At 37.3% G+C, this 26,220-nt stretch overlaps 1 protein-coding gene across 4 annotated transcripts in view; it reads right to left on the bottom strand.

Moving 5' to 3' along the window:
• FUT8 (fucosyltransferase 8) overlaps positions 1 to 26,220 on the bottom strand; it is a 333,890-nt gene that overhangs the window by 258,430 nt on the left and 49,240 nt on the right. For 2 of the 4 annotated variants that reach the window (XM_027554345.1, XM_027554344.1), the window contains exon 2: positions 20,866 to 20,963. The exons of the other annotated variants lie outside the window; for them this stretch is intronic. The gene's annotated coding sequence lies outside the window, so the exon portion shown is untranslated. The remainder of the gene's footprint in view (positions 1 to 20,865; positions 20,964 to 26,220) is intronic. 4 annotated transcript variants of the gene reach the window in all.

Below are 26,220 nucleotides of genomic sequence, written 5' to 3'. Positions count from 1 at the left end.
GACTGCAGCCTAACAGGCTCCTCCGTCCATGGGATTTTCCAAGCAAGGGTACTGGAGTGGGGTGCCATTGCTATCACTCCACAGATTTTTAACAGTATGTATGAAAAATACCACTGTATTATTTTTTTTTGGCTGTACCCCGAAGCATGTAGAACTTCCCCAATTAGTGATCCAATCCGTGCCCCTGCAGTGGAAGCATAGAGTCTTAACCACTGGACCACCAGGAAAGTCCACCACTGTTCTAACTGACTAACCAGGTATTTTTGTAAAGCATTCTCTAGAATCTAAAATTAGATCAACTAAAAACCCTTTCAATCACAATAAATCAAACTGTCAAGTAATTTACTGGTGTTTAAAAGAAACTTGTTCTTAAGCCATCTTTTTCATTTAAAAAAGTAGCACTTTCTTAAAATCTCAAAACTACACAGTATATCAATAAATTAAACTATCACCAAAAGATAACTCTCCTAGCATTTTTAAGAATGTATCTGTATTATGAGGGACTAGTACTATCTGGTGGCACAGGAAGTAATAAATACTTTTTAAGTAAGACTTACCTATTCTGCAACTGTCTATACCATATTCCAAGTCAGGAACTCAGAACTTAAAAACACAGTAACATAATTGTTCTAAAAATATAAGTATCCAAGAGAAACACTATCTGGTGGAAGGTGGAGTATTTCTTTTCAGACATTAATCATACAAAAAAAGGTTTCGTGACCCTGTATGCATTTCCAACCTCCACTGCCCAAGAAAGAAAGACAAAGAAAAAGATATCAATCATTTGACTATCAGTGGGCTCCCTTAGGAGGTCCCTCAGTATTTCACAAACCTGGTTCTAGAACCTAGAACTCCTGACTGAAAAGATTACAGGATATAGAATCTAGATTTGACTACATTTGTCTCTTGACTTTTCTGCTGCCTTCATCGGGTATCACTAATAACACCTAAAGTGAGGTACTTTTTAAATACAGAACTTAAAAAAAAAAAAAAAGACATCTCTACCTACAGTTTGGCAACACAGTTCAGATTACTCTAACTTATCCCAAGTGAGTCAACTTATGCAGACTAGAAGCTGTGAAAAGGTTCTCTCATCAACTCTTGCTATAATATAATACCTACATCACAGGAAGGGGCTCCCCAGGTGGGGCCATTGGTAAAGAACCTGCCTGCCAATGCAGGAGACATAAGAGATGCAAGTTTGATTTCTGGGCCAGGAAGATCCCCCTGGAGGAAGAGATGGCAACCCACTCCAGTGCTCCTGCCTGGAGAATCCCATGGACAGAGAGGCCTAGCAGTCTATGGTCCATGGCGTCATGAAGAGTTAGACACAACTGAAGCAACTTAGCACATACACACACATCACAGGGAAACCTATACACCTGTGGTCTCATCCTATGCCAGAATTTAAGCATAAGCCAAGAGCCTGTTCTTCTGTACAGTGCTAAGTGTTCTGTACGACTGTTTTACAATATTAAGGTTCTTTGAAAATTTTTTGACAAAATCTGTAGACACTAGATTAGCTTCAGGTCAGAAAGGCACATGAGAACTGATCATTCTATAAGCAATCTTCTCTATAAAAATATATATACAAAAAAAATAAAAAGAATTATGTATTTTGCTAAAGTTAAAAAATGCAAAAAAAAAATCACTTTATGAATAAATAAAAACGTGCTTCCTAAAATTTAGTCTTGGCTCAAAGTGGCCCCAAGATATTAATATTTATATTCTCCAAGGTCCATACGTTTGAGGCTTGAAACTTAAGGAATGCCTATTCAGTTAACAATAATAATAGTTAACATGTATTGAGTCATTACTTCATGCATACACCAGGCACTGTGCTAAAGACTCTGTATTATTATTTACCCACATCTTACAGATTTGGAAACTCAGCATCTAATTTAACTATCCAAGCACAGCAAGCAAATCCAAATCAGGAATCAGACCACACCTGTCTTACTACATAGCTTATACTCTCTACAGAAATTCTATAACTCACCCTAAAAACACCTAGAATTCTCCCTACAAACACCCTAGAACTCACCTTAGAAATACCCTGATTGACCTGAATGCTCAAAGAAATAATCAGAATCCCCAGGAATACAACAACAAAAGCATACATTTAACTAGAGAAATGCTGCACATTTAGGTTGATTTTTATTTGGAATAAACATAATTATAAAAGTTCAATCATACTGTCATGCATAAAGTAATACCAAGAAACATAAAGAAAGGGGAAACACAGGATAACCATTCATAAGCAGAACTTGACATTACCAGAATACTTCTTGAAAATGGGGGTAATTTTAAGTTTTTGTGAAAACAATCCCTTTTTTCTCTTGAAAACTGTACCTAAAACATGATCTAATCTCCCACCTTAAATCTGTAAGGAGCATAAAGTTGTCCCTGGTAAAAACAAGTATCGCTTGGTAAAGTAGTAGCGGAGGTAGCAGCAGCAGGATAGTGGTAGAAGGCACAGGAGGAGTAAGAGCAGTAGCATTAGAAACAGCACTGTAGTAACAACGGCAGTGACAGCAACGGAAGAGGCAGCTGCAGCAGCGGTAGTAGAGCAGTCATAGCAATATTACTAGCAAGCATAATATGCCAAGAAAAACATAGTTTTGGATTGTTGATCCTGAACCAGCCAAGTATCAGGGTCCTTACTAGAAGCAGTACTTCTCTTTGTATAGATCTGTAACTGAATGCTATGGTACACTGTAACTTCACCAGAGAAGTCTAGAGTTGAAGAAATTTTGGAGAACAGATACTTGAATTTTAGCTTTAAAAATCTCTCTGCCATAACTCAACTGTCACCTCCTTCAGATGTCATTCTCAAATTCCTTACTTTTACACTCTGGGGACAGCATTACTCTCTCCCTATGTTCACAAAGCATCTTTTATACGAGCATAGTTCCCTGTTTGGCATAACTGCAGAGCATTATGTCTTTCCTTTGGACTTTTGCCTCCTCAAGACTTTAATTTGTATCTTATCCATGCAGTTGTCTTGGGCACTCAAGAGAGTAAAAGTTCAATTAACAATTTTCCCATTTAAAAAACACTCAATAATCTAGTGTATAATTTACAATGAAAATTAACTAATGGTTGCTGAGAAACTGCTAAATATTGTGTATAAAGAATTAGGTAAGTTCAGAATCATCAGACTCAGCAGAAGTTTCTATAAGTTTCTCTGAGGACTGACTTTCCATTCAAATGACTAGCTAGACCTAACTGAGCTCTAAGCACAAATGACAGGCAGAGGACAAGTCAGAAGACCACAGAAAATCTAAAAGGAATCCTGACACAGAGATCACATTAAACCCATAAATATGAGGAAAGAAAAAATCCAATTTGTAAAATATTAAATTATTTGGATAAAGACAATTTATTAATACAACCTAAGGGTGGGAGTCTAGAATACCAAATTTGACATATCTAGGGGATCATTTTATCATCCGGTTGAAAATCTTCCACTTTTTAGAACAAACCTGTGTGAATAACTGTGGCAGTATAAGTCTGAAAGCATTGTTTTCTGATCATATGAGAAAAAAAAAATCCATTTTTCAAGATCCAGTAAAAACTAATTAGCACTGTGGGAGAGAACATGAAATATATAAAATACTCCTTAAAAGAAAGAGAGAGAAGCTGAAAGAAAGAGAAATTGAGACTTCTGAAAATCCAGGCAAGGAAATAGCACAGAGAAAAGCTAAATGCACATACAGTTCATGACAGCGATAGGTACAATAAACTGTCAGTCTGATCAATCTAATAATACCTTACTCAAAGAAAAAATATTATTTTTGAAACACAATGATGCAGAATGAGAGAACATACTACTAACTGCAAAAAGAAAAGGAAAGTGAAGTGGCTCAGTCGTGTCTGACTCTTTGCAACCCCATGGACTGTAGCCTACCATGCTTCTCCATCCATGGGATTTTCCAGGCAAGACTGCTGGAGTGGGTTGCCATTTCCTTCTCCAGGGGATTTTCCCAACCCAGGGATTGAACCTGGGTCTTCCGCATTGTAGGCAGACACTTTACCGTCTGAGCCACCAGGGAAAGCACACATTTAAAAATAAATTGTGATCACAACTATATAAAAAAGTCTATATACAAAAAAGTACTAGAAGGCACACACATCCACCTGTAACTACAATCATGTTACGCTAGTGGGATTAAAAGTGATTCTTTTACTTTAAGAAAAAGTTGTCTAAATTTTCTCTAACAGTAATTTTTTAATATGAAGGTTTTGCAAAAGAAAATAAACTACATTTTATGTATAATTTAAACCAATTTCTTCTTATATCTCAATTTCTACCAATATATCTAATATGCAAGAGGTACATTAAGTTTTTTACCACATCAGAGAAAATTTAAGGATTAACATTACCTTATTCTACTCATAAAAATACTTAGTGGGAAATCTAATTAAATTAAGACACTCAACATAAAGAGGTCATCCAATTAATTGGTTCCATAAATACAAAAATATCAGTACAAGGGTTTAATAACCACTCTTAGAATCATCAGTATAGCTATCAGAGTACAAATTGGTGTAACTTGACATGACCTTATTCTGAAACAGACTATAAAATCAGATATTTTTTGTAAGGTATAAAAATGAAACTCTATCAACACAGGAAACAAAGGCTGCTGTTGCCCCCAAACCACACATGCAAAGAGAGCTGCTGTTACCCCCAAACCAAATTTGCAGAGTAACAGTAAATGGACTCAAAACGAGCCATCTTACCAATAACGAAAATCAGTCCTAATATTAACTTCCCTCAGGAAAAGTTCTTTACTCATCCCTGCAAATTACAATGCATGATCTCAAAATGTGCAAACCTGATTCCAGAAGGAAATCACATTGCAAATGAGTAATACTGCCAAATCAGACAAAGAGTATTGTACCAAGTCTTTACCATTACTAAATTGTCAAAAAGATTCAAAAATAACCTTCAATCAGGTTCAACATGTAAAGAACTTGAAATTCATCACACTTGTCCTTATAGCAGTAAAAAAGCTGAAGAGAAAAAATGAAAATCAACCACTCTTCTTCAATTAATCAGGGAATTGAAGCCAGAGGGCAAACCTCTAACCTGAAAACTACAGAGACAGGTAGATACAGAAAATCACACTGTGCAAGAAGCAAAGCCTAGGAAGATAAATCTTCAGCTGGAGCCAGTATCAGTAAGAACACTTTAAACAGTAAATGACAAACTGCTGGAGACTCAGTGTAGACTAGCTTAGAATGAAAAACCATGAGAGAGCTCAGTCTTTGAAAGGCCCCAACAGTTTCTAGAGTTTTACCTCCAGGAGCCCTACCAGGTTCTCAACTGTGATAATCTGAAAAAATTTTCTTTATTTCCAGCAGGGGGAAGGGAGACATAATAATTCTTAAAATATACCCAAAGCTTTCTGTTCTTCTTAAAAAAGACAGTCTGAAAAGAACATTATTTTAACAGAACCTAGCCTACCAGGAAGTACCTTACCTAACTCCAGCTCCCTCCAGCCTTCAAAGAACAGAAGAGATACACAAATCAGGTTTAAAAAACTGAGACCTAATCACAATACCACAAAACTCCCAACCATCTTACCTCCATATCAATACAACTCTATACAATAACAGAGCATTACAGGTAAAAAGAACTTCAAAGTCTGAGACCCCATTTAAAGATTCTCTACATAACCCAAAGACAAAAGAACAAGCCAAAATAAGGACACTGCAAGAAATGTTAGCCTCTGACACCAAATACAGGCTTCCCAGGTAGCTCAGTGGTAAAGAATCCACCTGCCAATGCAGAAGACAAGGGTTGGATTCCATTTCCTCTTGGGATCAGGAAGATCCCAAGAGGAAATGGAAACCCATTCCAGTATTCTTGCCTGGAAAATCTCATGGACAAAGGAGCCTGCCAGTCTACAGTCCATTGGGTTGCAAAGAGTCAGACACAATTAAGAACTGGACACAACTGAACATATATGCACGGCATGGCATCCTAATCAGATAAATATAAAACCTCACACTAAAGATCTATTTTGATAGACATGAGTTTGAGTGAACTCTGGGAGTTGGTGATGGACAGAGAGGCCTGGCATGCTGCGATTCATGGGGTCGCAAAGAGTCGGACACAACTGAGCGACTGAATTGAAGTGAAAGATCTATTTACCTCCTCTTTTTTATCTACTATGCCATGCTTGCTGCTGCTGTGGCTGTTGCTTCAATCGTGTCTGACTCTGCGACCCCATAGATAGCAGCCCACCAGGTTTGGATAGCAACAAAAAAAGACAAAGCATTGTAAAGGCAAAAAAACACAATCTGAAGAAACAAAGCATGCCTCAAAACCAGACTCATACAGCAGAGGCTTTAGAATTAGCAATGGGTTAAAAAAAGGCTATGGTAAATATGCAAAGGGCTCTAATGGAAAAAGTGAACATGTAAGAACAAATGGGTAATAAAAGCAGAACATGGAAACTCTAAGAAAAGATCAATAGGAAATGTTACAAATCAACAACAATGTAACAGAAAACAAAAATGTCTTTAGTAACAAACACCAAACCAGATCCAGGAAGCTCAGTGTCCTCCAAGCAGAACAAATACTAAAATACTTACAGAACAACAGATGAGTAAGTCAACAAAAAAAGAAGAGAAAAAAAACAGAGAGGAGAAAAAAAATAAACCTTATCTAGAAAGAAGTAAAATAAGAATTACATTGAACTTTCTCTTCAGAAACCATGCAAACAAAATGAGTGAAATAAACACCAACCTAGAATTCTGTACCCAACAAAATTATCCTTCAAAAGTGGGGGGGCGGGGGGGTGGGCAACCGTCTCAGACAAAAATTGAGAAAACTGAAAACCTACTGATCTGCCTTGCAAGAAATGTAAAAACAAGTTCTTCAGACAGAAATAAGATTATATACTGGTAAGAAACATGGATTATATAAAGAAATGATGAGCATAAGAAAAGCAATATATAAAGGCAAAACTAAAACTCTTATTTTTCTTATTCTTAATCTAACAAATAACGTGTTCAAAACCATATATTTTGTGATCACAGCTTATAGAAAACTTAAATGAATGACAGAATGGTATAAAGGATGGGAGAAAGGAACTGAAAATGCTCTAAGGTACTTGTGTATCCATGAAGTAGTGTAGCATTATTTGAAAATGAACTTGAATTACCTAGAAATGTATAAATGTTAACTCTGAGACAACCATTCAAAAAAGTTCCTTAAGAAATATAATGATATACTATAACAGGATAGAAAATGGAACCATATAAAATGCTCAATTAAAATGAGAGAAAGCAGAAACAGAGTGGAAGGCCAAAAAAAGATAAAAAGGAAAAGAAAAAAACAAAACCAGAAACTAAGAACTGGAGCAAGGAATGGAAAACATTTAAAATATGGTAAATACTAACAAGTATATCAATAATTACTTTAAATGTCAGTGATCTACATACACCAATTCAGAGTGACAAGACCCAACTATATGTTGTCTGCAAAAACCCACTTATAAAGGCATAGATATATTAAAGGAAAAGGGATAACGTAAGATATACTATGCTAACACTAAACAAAAGAAAACAGATAGAGCTGACTTCAAAGCAAGGAAGATTTCCAGAATAAGGAGAGACAGTATATAATGATAGAGGGTTGATTCTCCAAGAAGATATAACTATCCTTATATACATGCAGCTAACAACAGAACTAAATACTTGAGATAAAAACTAGTAGAACTGCAAAAAGAAATACATAAATTCTCTATTATATCTGAAGATTTCAATACCCCACTATCAGTAAATGAACCAACAGGCTGAAAATCAGTAAGACTATCACAGAACTGAACAGCACCATCAATTAACTGGATCTAATTGACATCCATAGAGGCTTCCCAGGTGGCACAGTGGTAAAGAATACCCCTGCCAATGCAGGAGACACAGAGACATGGGTTCAATGCCTGGGTCGGGAAGAACCCGTGGAGCAGTAAATTGCAACCCGCTCTAGTATTCTTGCCTGGTAAATTCCAGAGACAGAGGCGCCTGGTGGGCTATAGTCCATGGCCTTGCAAAGAGTGAGACATAACTGAACACAGGACACAATTGGCATCTATGGACTACTTCATTCAACAACAGCAGAATACACATTCTTCTCAAGCTCAGAGGGAACATTCACCAAGCAGACTATATTCTGGGCTAGGAAATACACCTTTACAAATTTAAAAGAACAGATATCAAATGAAATATGGTCTCAGACCACAATGAAATTAAGCCAGAAATTAATAACAGTAGACAGCCAGAAAATCCCCAAGTATGTAGATATTAACAACATATACAAATGATACATGAATCAAAGTGTTGAGGATTTTTAAAAAATTTTTAACTAAATAAAAATGAAAATAAAGCATAAAAATCTGTGGGATACAGCAAATACCATACTACATTTTCTCTCTTAGAAAGAAACTTAACACTGGATGCATATATTTAAATTAAAAAAGTAAAGTTGACTACTCAAATTTCTACCTTAGGAAACAAGGAAAAGAAAATAATTAAATTCAAAATAAGCAGCAGAAAATAAATAATAAAAATCAGAGCAGAAATCAGTGAAATTGAAAACAGGGTAAACAAGAAAACCAACAAAACTAAAAGCTGGTTCTTTGAGAAGACCAATAAAATGAATAAACTCCTAGCCAAGCTTCCTAAGGAGAAAAGGAGAGAAGTCAATTACTAATATCAGACATGAAAGATGGGCCATGACTAGCAATCCTACAGATATTAAAAGGATAATAAAGAAATATTTGGATAATTCTATGCCCACAAACTTGCTAACTTAGAAGAAATGGACCAATTCCTTGAAAGACCCAATCTGCCAAAGCAAACACAAGGAGAAACAGATCATGTGAACAGGCCTATACTGGTCAAAGAAACTGAATAAACAACTAATCACTTTCCACTAGTACACTGTAAGTCAATTATACTTCAATAAAAAATAAATAAAATTTAAAAAAAGGAAAATGTGTTCAACATGGTCTTCCTTCCTTGCTTTTTTTCCTACGGAATTGCAGGAGTAGCTGGGGAGGAGGGGAAAGAAATTTTCTAGATTTTCAAGCATCCAAAAATCAAAAAAATAAATACTACATAGAAAGTGAAGACTGTGAATCACAAAAGGAATCAAATACATCCATAGTCTACATCATGCTTGCTTCAGAAAAGGTTATTTCATTTTCTGAACTCAGCTGACAGAGTAGAGCAACAAAACATTTTTCTAACTTTAAATGAACTAACTGATCTGAAGAATGACTCTATTCTAAATACAACATTCAGACTGAAAAATAAAATACAGTAAGTCAGAGAGAATGGAATGGACTAGAATGGGGTAATTCCATGTTTACCCAATATCTTCACTAATGATTTTAACTCAAGCAAACAAAACATAAATAAGGCTATATTCACATGTCAGAATACATCAGATCAGCACTTAAAGCATTCTCTATTTCTTTTTTTAATTTTGTCACTCCAACAAAACTAATACCAATACGGTATACAGCAGACACTCAACAATTACAGAACTTTAGAACCTGAGAGCTAGAAAGGCTCTCAGAGATACATTCCTATTCTCTTCTTTCAAACCTCCCCTTTTACCCATTGAGAAACTAATAGCTGGAGAAGACCGTAACTTTTCCAAGCTATTATAGTTAACAGTGAGACAGAAACTATCTTTTTGCCTTTTCATACTGTTCATGGGGTTCTCAAGGCAAGAATACTGAAGTGGTTTGCCATTCCCTTCTCCAGTGGACCACATTTTGTCAGAACTCTCCACCATCACCTGATGAGAAGAACTAACTCATTTGAAAAGACCCTGATGCTGGGAAAGATGGAAGGCGGGAGGAGAAGGAGACAACAGAGGATGAGATGGTTGGATGGCATCACAGACTCAATGGACATGAGTTTGAGTAAACTCAGGGAGTTGGAGATGGACAGGGAGGCCTGGTGTGCTGCGGTCTATGGGGTCGCAAAGAGTGGGACACGACTGAGCGACCAAATTGACTGACTAACTGGACAGAAACTAGAACCAAAGCATCTTGACTTCCATACTGGTATTCCTTCCACAATATACCATGCTGTTGTCAACAACTCTGATGAGCCTGAGATTTCTATCCTACATGCATGCAAAGCAATGAGACTGTGAGAGTTTCATGGCTACTGAGAACCAAAAGTATCTAGCCACACACAGACTGAACACAGAACTGAAACCATATACTCTGCAATGCATTTAATACTACCCACCCCCCAAATTTATAACCACTGGAACATGTGAATTTGACCTCACTTGGAAACAGGATCTCTGCAGATGTAATCAAGGTAACATAAGGTCATACTGGATTAGGGTGGGTTCTAATCCAACGACTGGTATCCTTATAAAAAGAAGGCAATTTGGACAGAGATACAGAGGGAAGATCCCCTAGAGGAGGGCACGGCAACCTATTCCAGTATTCTTGCCTGGAGGAGCCCATGGACAGAGGAGCCTGGCAGGCTACAGTCCAGAGAGTAACAAAGAGTCACGTACACACAGAGGGAAGACCACCATGTGAAGATGGAGGTAGAGATTAAAGGTACGCTGCCACAAGCCAAGAAACACCAAAGATTGCTTAAAAATACCAGAAGCTCGAAAAGAGGAAACAATTATTCCCCTAGAGGCTATTCTTTTAAGTGACTAATTAGTCACTAATTACACAGCAATTTGTTATAGCATCCCTAGGAAACTAAAACACCTACACACAAACACGCACACACCCCTTTCTGTTTACATGAGCCTGGCTTTACTAGTCCAGTGTCTTCACTAGCATACTCTACTATTCCAGGAGATTCTTGCGGGAACATAACTTGATTATAGAAATTTCACAAAAGACTCATCAAGACTCCAACAGAAAGCATCAACAGTTTAAATCCTTGCATCGCTGTTTTGATCAATTCTAAATTGTTGTATTGATATTCATGATACTTACTCAATATTAATCAAGCTCCATCATCACCATTGCAAGACTCAAATAAAATCAAACTTCAAATTCTAAAATTTTTACCTTGACTTTGCCCTTTTAAGGTATTATCAAATATCTGTCAAGGTGGTATTCTCCTTTACCACAGTAAGCAATAAACTCAACTTTATCAATAGGTTGTGTTAGTGTAATATCTGGTGAGCCAGTATCAGATAATCCTGGCAGAAAATATGACACCCCTGGGTCAGAAACAAAGAGAAGTTTACTACTCAAAACAACAGCTGTAGCCAATGTTATCATCTTTCGCACTGGTTCCCCAAGCTCCAATTCCTAAAGGGCAATACAAAGATAAGCCAGGTGATGCTGCACACACAGTGAGTTACATTACTGGAGAAGAAAGCTGAAACCTAAGAACCGTCAATATTTTAAAGGAGTTGCAAGCAAAAATATCCCACCTTTTCCCAAGAGAGATTATCTTGATTATCCTGGACAATAAGGAAATCTGCCCTCTGTTGTTATGGAAATACTATTTCTATCTTCTCAGGCTGTTAGCGATGCAAATTTCTTTCAAAAGAGGGCCCTAAACAAAAGCTGCCAATGCCTCTGGCTCAGAAGATGTACTGAAGCATAAGAGATCATGGAGAATCACCTCTCAATAGGTATCTCCCTTGTCCTAAAGGGCTAGAGACTTTAGGAAATCAGGATGAAGTTAGTATAAAGCAATGAGTAGAAAATGTTCCAGGAAGAAAACATTTAGACAAAAAGGTATACTACCTGTATAACCTAAAACCACTCTGTGTGTCTTAAACAGTCTCTCTCAACAAGCCTGTATATCAACTACGCAAAAGTAAATAATTATATGTTTGATTCTTACTTTTATTTTAAACTATTACATTTCCAAAAGAGTATACTGAATGAGGGTTTTTATTTTGTTTGCTAATTTTCTAGGTTTAGTAGCGCTCATGAAAAAAAAAGAAAAACAGGGACTTGCCTGGAGGTTCAGTGGTTAATACTCTGCACTTCCACGGCAGGGGGCACAGGTTCAGTCCCTCCTCAGGACACTTAATATCCTCCTGCTGTGCAGTGCAGCCAAAATTTAAAAAAAAGGAAGAAGAAAAAAAGAAAACTGTTTACTAGTTCTGAACTTCACCAATTTTACCTGTAAATACAATTATTAAATGAAATCCTCAAGAGCAGAATATAATCCACATTTTAGAGTACTTAGATTTTTAACCAAGAAATCTAAGGTCCAAATTTATCTAAAATTTGTAAAACTTTGGGTCTCATTTAATATTATACATTTTAAATTAATCCACATAAAATTTTAAGGTTGTTGAAAAATAAAAAATAATTTGCTAGATTTTTCTAGCTACATATTTAATATCAGAATATTTTTGCATCTGTTTGAAAATGAAGATCATATCTCATACCCTTTCAACAGTAACCTGTTTTAACAAATCAGTTGAAAGAGAAATTAAAACTGAGTTTTTTAAATAAACAATTGTAAATTGAGCAATTTAACTTTATTTCAACTCTAAGATCAAGCAATGATCCCTGGAGGAAGAGAGGCAGGATGATGAGTAAAATGAGCACTACATAACATGTCTCCAGAGAGCTGTGTGACTAAATCTTATCACCTCACCTCTCCAGGTCTCCACTTTCCTATTTACAAAAAAAAAAAAAAAAAAAAAACAGGTATTAGACTAAATGTTCCTTAAGGTCCATGTCACTTAACAGTTCTACAAGTCCAGTTTTGACCGTTTTGATTGATTCTACTTTCTCATGATTTCAGAAAATTAACTTCCTACTTCTTGCCCTGACAATCTTGAAGAATCCACGGATGCAATGATGCTCTAATGAACTCAAAGAAGTCCACTAAATCATCAGTTCAGCAAGTAGTAATATTTGAAGTAGAAATAATTCTTTCAGAAAACACCAAAATCTAAAATGACCCTCACTGTCAAGAAGTTCAATCGTCTACTTGAGAATGTAGGTACATGAAATTCTAATAGACTTTCAGTTCAGTTTAGTTGCTCAGTCATGTCCGACTCTTTGCAACCCCATGAATCGAGGCACCCAAGGCCTCCCTGTCCATCACCAGCTCCCGGAGTTCACTCAGATTCACGTCCATCGAATCAGTGATGCCATCCAGCCATCTCATCCTCTGCTGTCTCCTTGTCCTCCTGCCCCCAATCCCTCCCAGTATCAGAGTCTTTTCCAATGAGTTAACTCTTCGCATGAGGTGGCCAAAGTACTGCAATTTCAGCTTTACCATCATTCCTTCCAAAGAAATACCAGGGCTGATCTCCTTCAGAATGGACTGGCTGGATCTCCTTGCAGTCCAAGGGACTCTCAAGAGTCTTCTCCAACACCACAGTTCAAAAGCATCAATCTTCGGCACTCAGCCTTCTTCACAGTCCAACTCTCACATCCATACATGACCACAGGAAAAACCATAGCCTTGACTAGATGGACCTTTGTTGACAAAGTAATGTCTTTGCTTTTCAATATGCTATCTAGGTTGGTCATAACTTTCCTTCCAAGCAGTAAGCATCTTTTAATTTCATGGCTGCAGTCACCATCTGCAGTGATTTTGGAGCCCAGAAAAATAAAGTCTGACAATGTTTCCACTGTTTCCCCATCTATTTCCCATGAAGTGGTGGGACCGGATGCCATGATCTTTGTTTTCTGAATGTTGAGCTTTAAACCAACTTTTTCACTCTCCTCTTTCACCTTCATCAAGAGGCTTTTTAGTTCCTCTTCACTTTCTGCCATAAGGGTGGTGTCATCTGCATATTTGAGGTGATTGATGTTTCTCCCAGCAATCTTGCTTCCAGCTTGTGCTTCTTCCAGTCCAGCGTTTCTCATGATGTACTCTGCATATAAGTTAAATAAGCAGGGTGACAATATACAGCCTTGACATATTCCTTTTCATATTTGGAACCAGTCTGTTGTTCCATGTCCAGTTCTAACTGTTACTTCCTGACCTGCATACAGGTTTCTCAAGAGGCAGGTCAGGTGGTCTGGTATTCCCATCTCTTTCAGAATTTTCTACAGTTGATTGTGATCCACACAGTCAAAGGCTTTGGCATAGTCAATAAAGCAGAAATAGATGTTTTTCTGGAACTCTCTTGCTTTTTCCATGATCCAGCAGATGTTGGCAATTTGATCTCTGGTTGCTCTGCCTTTTCTAAAACCAGCTGGAACATCAGGAAGTTCACGGTTCACATATTGCTGAAGCCTGGCTTGGAAAATTTTCAGCATTACTTTACTAGCATGTGAAATGAGTGCAATTGTGCGGTAGTTTGAGCATTCTTTGGCATTGCCTTTCTTTGGGATTGGAATGAAAACTGACCTTTTCCAGTCCTGTGGCCACTGCTGAGTTTTCCAAATTTGCTGGCATATTGAGTGCAGCACTTTCACAGCATCATCTTTCAGGATTTGGAGTAGCTCAACTGGAATTCCATCACCTCCACTAGCTTTGTTCGTAGTGATGCTTTCTAAGGCCCACTTGACTTCACATTCCAGGATCTCTGGCTCTAGATGAGTGATCACACCATTGTGATTATCTGGGTTGTGAAGATCTTTTCTGTACAGTTCTTCTGTGTATTCTTGCCATCTCTTCTTAATATCTTCTGCTTCTGTGAGGTCCATCCCATTTCTGTCCTTTATCGAGCCCATCTTTGCATGAAATGTTCCCTTGGTATGTCTAATTTTCTTGAAGAGATCTCTAGTCTTTCCCATTCTGTTGTTTTCCTTTATTTCTTTGCACTGATTGCTGAAGAAGGCTTTCTTATCTCTTTTTGCTATTCTTTGGAACTCTGCATTCAGATGCTTATATCTTTCCTTTTCTCCTTTGCTTTTCGCTTCTCTTCTTTTCTCAGCTATTTGTAAGGCCTCCCCAGACAGCCATTTTGCTTTGTTGCATTTCTTTTCTATGGGAATGGTCTTGATTCCTGTCTCCTGTACAATGTCACGAACCTCATTCCATAGTTCATCAGACACTCTATCTATCAGATCTAGGCCCTTAAATCTATTTCTCACTTCCACTGTATAATCATAAGGGATTTGATTTAGGTCATACCTGAATGGTCTAGTGGTTTTCCCTACTTTCTTCAATTTAAGTCTGAATTTGGCAATAAGGAGTTCATGGTCTGAGCCACAGTCAGCTCCTGGTCTTGTTTTTGCTGACTGTATAGAGCTTCTCCATCTTTGGCTGCAAAGAATATAATCAATTTGATTTCGGTGTTGACCATCTGGTGATGTCCATGTATAGAGTCTTCTCTTGTGTTGTTGGAATAGGGTGTTTGTTATGACCAGTGCATTTTCTTGGCAAAACTCTATTAGTCTTTGCCCTGCTTCATTCCATTTTCCAAGGCCAAATTTGCCTGTTACTCCAGGTGTTTCTTGACTTCCTACTTTTGCATTCCAGTCCCCTATAATGAAAAGGACATCTTTTTTGGGTGTTAGTTCTAAAAGGTCTTGTAGGTCTTCACAGAACTGTTCAACTTCAGCTTCTTCAGCGTTACTGGTTGGGGCATAGACTTGGATTACTGTGATATTGAATGGTTTGCCTTGGAAACGAACAGAGATCATTGTGTCATTTTTGAGATTGCATCCAATTACTGCATTTCGGACTCTTTTGTTGACCATGATGGCTACTCCATTTCTTCTGAGGGATTCCTGCCTGCAGTAGTAGATATAATGGTCATCTGAGTTAAATTCACCCATTCCAGTCCATTTCAGTTCGCTGATTCCTAGAATGTCGACATTCACTCTTGCCATCTCTTGTCTGACCACTTCCAATTTGCCTTGATTCATGGACCTGACATTCCAGGTTCCTATGTAATATTGCTCTTTACAGCATCGGGCCTTGCTTCTATCACCAGTCACATCCATAGCTGGGTATTCTTTTTGCTTTGGCTCCATCCCTTCATTCTTTCTAGAGTTATTTCTCCACTGATCTCCAGTAGCATATTGGGCACCTACTGACCTGGGAAGTTCCTCTTTCAGTATCCTATCATTTTGCCTTTTCATACTGTTCATGGGGTTCTCAAGGCAAGAATACTGAAGTGGTTTGCCATTCCCTTCTCCAGTGGACCACATTCTGTCAGATCTCTCCACTGTGACCCGCCCATCTTAGGAACTATATATTTGCCTTAAAATTTCATGACATGCTCTTCAGCAAATGGAATCAGTATTCCTACAAACTAGAAATTCATCCCTTTTTCTAATATTTGGCTTTCAGTAATGTTTTTGAAACTCTGGAAAAGACCCTGATCCTGGGAAAGATAGAAGGCAGGAGGAGAAGGGGACAACAGAGGATAAGATGGTTGGATGGCATTACTGACTCAATGGACATGAGTTTGAGCAAGCTCTGGGAGATAGTGACGGACAGGGAAGCCTGGAGTGCTGCAGTCCATGTGGTGTTGCAAAGAGTCAGACACGACTGAGCAACTGAACAACAACAAATGTTTTTTATGTTTATTATAAAGTTATGCCAGATAACTAATTAATAAGACACTCACAAAAGAGCTCAAATCCTGAAGAACTTCTGAGCATAGCATCATCTCTGACTCTGTGTTGAATATGCCCAATGAACAAATATTCTCTCAGGAACATCTTTAAAATGCTCTGTCTCTGCCTAAAATGTTTTATCTATTTCTGAAATGTTCCCTGAGAACATAATATAGCATACCACTTATCCAACAGAGACTATGAAAGTTATATAATTTATCTAAAGATACGCAAAAACATGAGAACAGTTCAAAGTCACACTGACTCTTTTTTTAGTGTTCAGGCTTTGGAGTTGAAATTGAAACCAACATTTTCTGAATCTAAGCATGACATTTTGCTCAAAATTTTTATTTCTATAGCACATAATGAACTAGATATTCCTTGTAAATATTCAAATAGCTTTTTGATACCACTAAATAAGCTAATCTTTCATATTACTAATTTAATTTCCCCAAGGCAGAATGACAGTTTCCATCATTTTCATCCCAAGTATTCATTCAAGAAAGTTTAAATTAACTTTTCATGCCCAACCTTTGTCCTTTTTACATACATTTTTAAGACAGAAGAATTCTTACAAATACTTGACTTTTCTAAACAGGTAACTCTTGGAGCTCCCTATATGAGGGTTAACTACATAAAAATTTGTACATTTCTGATCTACCACTATACTGAGGAAAGCTACCTGATTTTTCCATAATAAGGACAACACATAAGTTCCAATATACCCCCATCTTATAATTTTCATCACCTCTCTTTCTATACTCAAAATGATCATTTAAAAAAAAGATCATAAGTTGCAAGTCTCTTCCCATACCCATATGATCTGTTAAGTTTTTTCTAATTAATTTTTAATGACATTTTAAAAAAGAAATGCAACCCCCAATCCAAAAAGGCAACAGTTAAATCATTATGATCTCTTTAAAAACAAGTAACACTGTTTTAATAAAGAATATATAATCACATTTTTATTTTAAACTGTATGACTCCACAGTAAATATATTATATACCATGACAAGTGGAATTTATTCCTGCAACTAAGGACAGCATAGCATACAAAAATTAATATAATATGCCACATCAACAAAATGAAGGAAAAACTCACATAATCATCTCAACTAACACACAAAAAGTGTTTTACAAAATTCAACATCCTTTCATGACAAAGACACTCAATTAAATAGGAATAGAAGGAAACTACCTCAACATAATAAAGCCATATATGAAAAGCTCATAGCAAACAACATACTCAATGGTGAAAGACTAAAAGCTTTTCCTGTAAGATCAGGAACAAGGTAAGAATGCTCACTTTCATCACTTCTATTGGCTACAGCACCGAAAGCTCAAGTGACAGCAATTACGAAAAAGAATACAAGGCATTCAGACTGAAAAGGATAAAATAAAATTATCTCTGCTTGCAGATAATGTGGTCTTCTATGTAGAAAACCCTACAGACTCCACCAAAACAACTGTTAGAAGTAATAAATGAATTCAGCAAAAAAAGATACAAAGACTAAAGTCAGTTGCGTTTCTATACGCAAACAATGAACAAACTGAAAAAGAAAATTACAAAAATAACTTAATTGAGAGTAGTATAAAAAAGAACAAAATACTTAGGAAATAAGTTAACCAAGGAGGTAAAAGGCTTGTACAATGAAAACTATAAAACATTGCTGAAAGAAATTAAAGAAGACATAAATAAATGGAAATAAATCTCACGTTAATATTCTAAAAGACTTAATATTGCTAAAATGTCAATACTACCCAAAGCAATCTACAGATTCTATGCAACGCTTATCAAAATCCCAAAGAATTTTGCACAAAGAGAAAAAAGGATCCTAAAATTCACATAGACTCTCAAGGGACCTCGAAGAGCCAAGAAGATCTTGAAAAAGAAAAGAAAAACTAGAGGATTCACCCTTCCTGATTTCAAAATTTCACTGGAATGCTACAGTAATCAAAACAGTGCAGCACTGTCATAAAGACAGACACACGGACTAGTGAAAGAGAGCTTAGAAATAAACTCACACGTACACGCTCAAATGATTTCTGATAAGGGTGTTAAGACCATCCAATGGGGAAAAAGTAAGTCTTTTGAACAAATGAGTGCTGGGGAAACTGGTCCACACACCTAATGCCATATACAAAAATTAACTGAAAATGGATGAAGAACCTAAATGTAAGACTTAAATAATAAAACTCTTAGAAGAAACAAAGCACAAAAGCATCAGGACATTGAATTTCACAATGATTTCTTGGACAGGGGGACACCAAAGGCACATGTAAAAAGAAATTAAAAAACGAATTTGACTTTATGAAAATTAAAAATTTTGTGCACAAGATACTATGCATAGAATAAAAAGGCAACCCACAGAATACGATAAAATACTTGGAAATCATATATCTGATAAGAAATTGATATCCAGAATATGTGAGAACTACCCTAGAACTCAACAACAAACCAGCATGACTCAAAATTGAGAAAAGGGCTTGAAACAACATTTCTCCAAAGATATGTAAATTACCAACATGAAATAACATGAGAAGATGCTCAATGTCAGCAATCATTAGGGCAACGCAAATGAAAACTAAAGTACAATACCACATCATAACCATTAAGATGGTTACTTAAAAAAAAAAGAAAATAATAAGCACTGGCAAGGACGTGAAGAAACTGGAAGCCTTGTGCACTACTGGCGGAAATATAAAATGGTGTAGCTCCTGTCGAAAACAGTATGGTGGTTCTCAAAAAAAGTAAAAATAGAATTATGATCTAGCAATTTCGCTTCTGAGCATATACACAAAAAGAAATAAAAGCAGGGCCTTGAAGAGATCACTGTACACCCATGTTCACAGCCACACAGTGGCTGTGAATACACAGCAGCTAAAACACAGAAGCAACCCAACTATGTTCATCAACTGATGAGTAGATAAGCAAAATGTGATATATACACACAATATTATTCAAACGTAAAAAGGGAAGAAAACTGCAATATGCTACAAATGGATGTACCTTGAGCACGATACACTAAGTGAAATGAGTCAGTCATAGAAAGAAAATTACTGTATAATTCCATTCATATAAAGTACTTAGAGTGGTCAAAATCATAAAGACAGAAAGTATCGTGCTGGTTGCCAGGGACTGGGGGAGCAGAGAATGGAGAGTTATTGTTTTATTGTTTAATGGGTATAGAGTTTCAGTTTTACAAGATGAAAAGTTATGAGGATGGATGGTGGTGACGGCTACATAACAATGTGAATATACTTAACACCATTGAGCTGTACATTTAAAAATGGTTAAGGTAAATTTTATGTGCATTTTATCACAGGATTAAAAAAGAAGAAAGCACGACTGCAATAATCACCAAAAACTAGAAACTCCCCACATGTCCATCATATGGTGAATGGATAAACTAACTGTATATGTATATAGACAGACAGATAGATAGTGTTAGTCGCTCATCATGTCTGACTCTTTGCCACCCCATGGACCCCAGGCTCCTATGTCCACGGAATTTTCCAGGCAAGAATACTGGAGTGGAAACCCATTCCGCTCTCCAGGGGGTCTTCCGGACTCAAAAACTACAACTGGGTCTCCTACCCTGGGGGAGGATTCTTTATTGTCAGAGCCACCAGGGAACTAACTGCAGTATATCCATACAATAGGACACTACTCAGTAACAAAAAAGAATGAGCTACTGGTACACACAACATGGATAAATGCAAATGCATTATGCTAAATGAAAGAAGCTAGATTTTAAAAGCTACACATTAAATGATTTCATTTAAATGGTATACTGGAAAAAGTAAACTACAGGGACAAAAAAAAACAGATCTGTGGTTGCTAGGGATTGAGATGCAGAGAGAGGTTGACTACAAAAAGGCAACAAGAGTGAATTTAGAAGATTATGGTAATGAACATATATTTGTCAAAATTCACAGACTTAAAAAAAATAAAAAAAATAAAAATCTGAATGTATAACTGAAATATGAATAAGAATGAAATCTTTCTAAATAAGCTACTAAAAGTTTCAAACAATTTTAAGATGAGTAGTTTATTTTCAGCACTAAAGATGCCACAGGATGAAAAGGTACAGTATACAATATTCACCCACAACTTACCTAGCACCTTAAAGTAAAAAACTATTAAATAGGAAATAAAACATTTTTCATTTTATGCACTGCAAATTGTACATAATAGGTAGCGTGGTAGGTACATAATTCAGGAGAAGTTTAAATTGACTTGGCCTTTCTACTTCACTGGTGTATACATATGTAACTTTAAATACAAAATTATCCATTTCTAAAAATATTAACATATAATTGGAAAAGAGAAGTACTGTCCACAAAATCTACTAACCTGAATTTGTTCAGTTAATCAATAATTGCAATAGAACTCTTTATCAAAACTGGAAACACCATCAGGGTCATGGGTGCTCTCTTAGAAAAAGCAGCAACCTGGAACAAAAAATATACATATATACTATGAACCTCTGTCCTATTCAAACTTCAGTTACCATTATATACTTTTCTAAAGTTCCCTTTTTTCCCCCTTATGTAACTTTTATATACTTTATATACTTTTCTAAAGTCCCCTTTTATATACTTTTCTAAAAGTCCCCTTTTTTCCCCTTATGTAGCCACTCATAACATGTAAAAATTTTGCATATTCACTTATTCTGCAAGCTACACCTTTCAATATGCCTCAGATACGCAGATGACACCACCCTTATGGCAGAAAGCAAAAAGGAACTAAAGAGCCTCTTGATGAAGGTGAAAGAGAAGAGTGAAAAAGCTGGCTTAAAATTCAACATTCAGAAAACTAAGCTCACGGCATCTGGTCCCATCAGTTCATGGCAAATAAATGAGGAAACAATGGAAGCAGAGACAGATTTTATGTTCTTGGCCTCCAAAATCACTGTGGTGACTGCAGCTGTGAAATTAAAAGATGCCTGCTCCTTGGAAAAAAAGGTACGACAAACCTAGACAGCGTATTAGAAAGCAGAGTGATTACTTTCCCGACAAAAGTCCATATAGTCAAAGCTATGGTTTTTCCAGTAGTCACATACGGGTGTAAGAGTTGGACCATAAAGAAGGCTGAGCACCAAAGAATTGATGCTTTTGAACGGTGATGTCAGAGAAGACTCTTAAGAGTCCCTTGGAGTGCAAGTAGATCAAACCTGTCAATCCTAAAGGAAATCAACCCTGAATATTCATTAGAAGGACTGATGCTGAAGCTGAAGCTCCACCCCTAGCCACGTGATGCAAAGAGCCGACTCACTGGAAAAGACCCTGAGGATGGCAAAGATTGAAGGCAGGAGGAGAAAGGGACAACAGAGCACGGAAATGGTTTGGATGGCATCACCAACTCAACGGACAAGAGTCTGAGCAAACTCCAGGAGAAGGTGAAGGACAGGGAAACCTGGTGTGCTGAAATCCACAGGGTCACGGAGTCGGACATGACTGAGCGACTGAACAATATCAACAATGCCTTTCAAATCCCACTAAGAAACAGCCTTTCATTTTGCAAATTATATTCAAACATAGTAACACTGTCTTAATTTGCTTCATAGTTCATCTTAAAATAAATCTGCACCTATAAAACTGCTTTGTGAACACAAAATTCTTAATTTTGTCTACATCTTAAAACAAGGTCAGTCAGAAACATCTCTTTCCAGACCAAAGCTTGAAATCATCTACATCCCTATACCTCAGTTAGCTCTACAATCTAATTTCTGACTATATTCTACACAAACTTTCATTCAAGTCAATTTAATTTGCTTGCTTTCCACAGAACAATTCTGTCATTCTCAGCTGTCACCATGCAACACAGCATTCCTTCTTTTTAAAAGAAAGATTTTTCCTCCCTTATCCTCTTTGTTAATCAATGCATATTCATCAACTTTCAAAATGCAGCTCCTCATTCCTGCCTGAGAGCTGATAAAATCATTCTGTACTCCATTAATCTCTGCAAGAATATTTTGTTTCCTTTGATATGTGTCATCTCATATAGTCTTCTGGTTAGCAACACTATCTCCTACTTCTTTTGTCACCTCTTCTCCATCATCTAGTAACATGTTTGACACACAGAAAGTAATCACTATGATTGACTAACAAGTGAAATGGTCTGAATGAAGATTCACACATCATATGTTCACTGAGTGTGTACATATGTGCAGCTCACCAAGTAGAAAAACCCAAGAATAACATAAAGACACAAAACACTCTATGGAAACATGTCTTTCTGCCAGTTAATTTACTGTTGTTACAACATAAGATTATTTTCAAATTGTCAGATGTAGTCTTTCTCTGACAGCAAAGCCATTTTGAAACCAATTTCTGATGATTAGAAATAATACAGAAGAATCATTACCAGTTCCATCTCCCCAAAAGTAATCCAACTATGTTCATTCTAAATTCCAAGAGTCAAAAATTTATTCTGAGACACAAGAGCCTATAAAAACATTTAATAAATAATTCTAAATCAAAAGCAAGCACATTTCTATACTGTCTTACAGTAAAGAATCTGTCAGCAACGCAGGAAACCCAGGTTCGATCCCTGGGTCAGGAATATGCCCTGGAGAAGAAAATGGCAACCCACTCCAGTATTCTTGCCTGGGAAATACCATGGACAGATAGATGAGCCTGGCAGGGTACATTCCATGGAGTCCGAAGACTCAGATACAACTGAGCAACTGACACTTTACAATTTACATTATCTTTTCTGGAAATTCTCACTGAAAAGGACAAACCACTCCCAAGTCAACTACCCCAGGGCCCATAAACTGACAATTCTTAAATGGCCATTAATTACAAAATCATCAAGGCTCATTGTGATTCCTTCACCAACTTCACAAAACCTTCACAAAACTTCACCAACCTCCCACAATAATTCAGTATTATGGGATTCATACTTCGTCATGAAGTAACTGGTACCAGATTTCTCTTTAGTCAGTAAACAACAGCAAAACTAGGCAAAACAGATGACAGCACAGTTTCCAGACACTGGACAACAATTAGTGTAGATCTTCATTCTCTGAGAGAAGAAAACAAGCTAGATAAGCCTACATACACCTTAATTTTCTGCTAAGAGACATGTTACAGACACTACTGCAGGCAGGGAAATTCAAAGTAGAGCGCAGCAGGGTCACCAACATGAAAAGACAAACATCAGAGTTCAGAAGGGATCAGATCAGATCAGATCAGATCAGTCGCTGAGTCATGTCCGACTCTTTGCGACCCCATGAATCGCAGCATGCCAGGCTTCCCTGTCCATCACCAACTCCCGGAGTTCACTCAGACTCACGTCCATAGAGTCAGTGATGCCATCTAGCCATCTCATCCTCTGTCGTCCCCTTCTCCTCTTGCCCCCAATCCCTCCCAGCATCAGAGTCTTTTCCAATGAGTCAACTCTTCGCATGAAGTGGCCAAAGTACTGGAGTTTCAGCTTTAGCATCATTCCTTCCAAAGAAATCCCAGGGCTGATCTCCTTCAGAATGGACTGGTTGGATCTCCTTGCAGTTCAAAGGACTCTCAAGAGTCTTCTCCAACACCACAGTTAAAAAGCATCAATTCTTCGGTGCTCAGCCTTCTTCACTGTCCAACTCTCACATCCATACATGACCACAGGAAAAACCATAGCCTTGACTAGACGAACCTTTGTTGGCAAAGTAATGTCTCTGCTTTTCAATATGCTATCTAGGTTGGTCATAACTTTCCTTCCAAGGAGTAAGCGTCTTTTAATTTCATGGCTGCAGTCACCATCTGCAGTGATTTTGGAGCCCCAAAAAAATAAAGTCTGACACTGTTTCCACTGTTTCCCCATCTATTTCCCATGAAGTGATGGGACCAGATGCCATGATCTTTGTTTTCTGAATGTTGAGCTTTAAGCCAACTTTTTCACTCTCCTCTTTCACTTTCATCAAGAGGCTTTTGAGTTCCTCTTCACTTTCTGCCAGAAGGGTGGTGTCATCTGCATATCTGAGGTGATTGATGTTTCTCCCAGCAATCTTGATTCCAGCTTGTGTTTCTTCCAGTCCAACGTTTCTCATGATGTACTCTGCATATAAGTTAAATAAGCAGGGTGACAATATACAGCCTTGATGTACTCCTTTTCCTATTTGGAACCAGTCTGTTGTTCCATGTCCAGTTCTAACTGTTGCTTCCTGACCTGCATACAAATTTCTCAAGAGGCAGATCAGGTGGTTTGGTATTCCCATCTCTTTCAGAATTTTCCACAGTTGATTGTGATCCACACAGTCAAAGGCTTTGGCATAGTCAATAAAGCAGAAATAGATGTTTTTCTGGAACTCTCTTGGCAATTTGATCTCTGGTTGCTCTGTCTTTTCTAAAACCAGCTGGAACATCAGGAAGTTCATGGTTCACATACTGCTGAAGCCTGGCTTAGAGAATTTTCAGCATTACTTTACTAGCGTGTGAGATGAGTGCAATTGTGCAGTCGTTTGAGCATTCTTTGGCATTGCCTTTCTTTGGGATTGGAATGAAAACTGACCTTTTCCAGTCCTGTGGCCACTGCTGAGTTTTCCAAATTTGCTGAAGGGATATATGGCAATTATTACTGGAATACTATACCAGACAGGAGGGAGTAATGAAGAAAAAAACTTCAGACATCTTCTCTTGAGTCTTTGGCTTCATGCTAATTTGCACATACTTAGGATAAAACTCCCAGTGGGCTACAATCTATAGGGTCGCAAAAAATCAGACATGACTGAAGCGACTTAGCATGCACATACACAGGGTAAAACTCCATAAGGCAAAGGTGGGGGGCGGGAGAATCTGCTGGGGAGCTAAGAAAAATGACCAATTCATTCAGAGCTAGGGACATGTGAGTTGCACCTAACCAGAGGAGAGAAACCTTGCATACTCTGGACAATAAGCAGAGGCCTCAGCAGGGCTGAATTAGTCCCAGAATAAAGATTAATCGATGATGATGACAGCAGAGCTTAAAAACAAACCCTGAAGAACAACCTGATCCTCAACTTAACATCTGTAAACAGATGGTGAGCTAAATGGAAAACCTCATAATTCACAGGGCATCAGGTAAAGTTTTCAAAAAGGTTCTGCCTCAGGAATACAGCAGAATTATACTAAATGGTCCTAATAAGGAATACCTTAAAGGATTAAATATTTCCCAAGTAAATACATTCTACAAAAAGCTTCAAGAACATTTAGAGGAATACAAAAATATTCAGCACCCAACAAAGCATAATTTACAATGTCTTCTGTTACATACCTAACAAGCATTAACTAATTTGCCAAGCAAGTTTCAAGAAAAAAAGACAAGAAAATAAGAGGCAAATGAGAAGTATCAATGAAAACCAACCCAGAAAGGACACAGTTTTTATAAAACCAGGAAACTAGGATTAAAAGTTATTATAAATGTATTCTATATGCTGTGAAGCTAGAGAAAAGACTGAGTGCAATTTAAGTTTAAAACATAGAAAAAAGACCCAAATTGAACACCTAAAAATGAAAGCTAGAATGTTAGAGGCTCTACCTGACACTCAGTGAATTAGGCCCTATTCCTAACACTGTGTAAGCTGTGAGCACTGTATTCCTTTTGGGTGAGTTCCTTTGACCACACATAGTTTCCTCACAGGCATGTACTGATCAGTGCTCAACTGAATTCCTGGAAGGGACTTCTGCAGATCTGTAAAATTCTCTTGCAGCCCTCTTCTTTCTGGTACTTTGCCCC

This window comes from Bos indicus x Bos taurus, chromosome 10, assembly GCF_003369695.1.
Source record: "Bos indicus x Bos taurus breed Angus x Brahman F1 hybrid chromosome 10, Bos_hybrid_MaternalHap_v2.0, whole genome shotgun sequence".
In the NCBI taxonomy this organism is placed as follows: Eukaryota; Metazoa; Chordata; class Mammalia; order Artiodactyla; family Bovidae; genus Bos; species Bos indicus x Bos taurus.
This window is presented reverse-complemented; position numbering and strand designations above follow the sequence as displayed.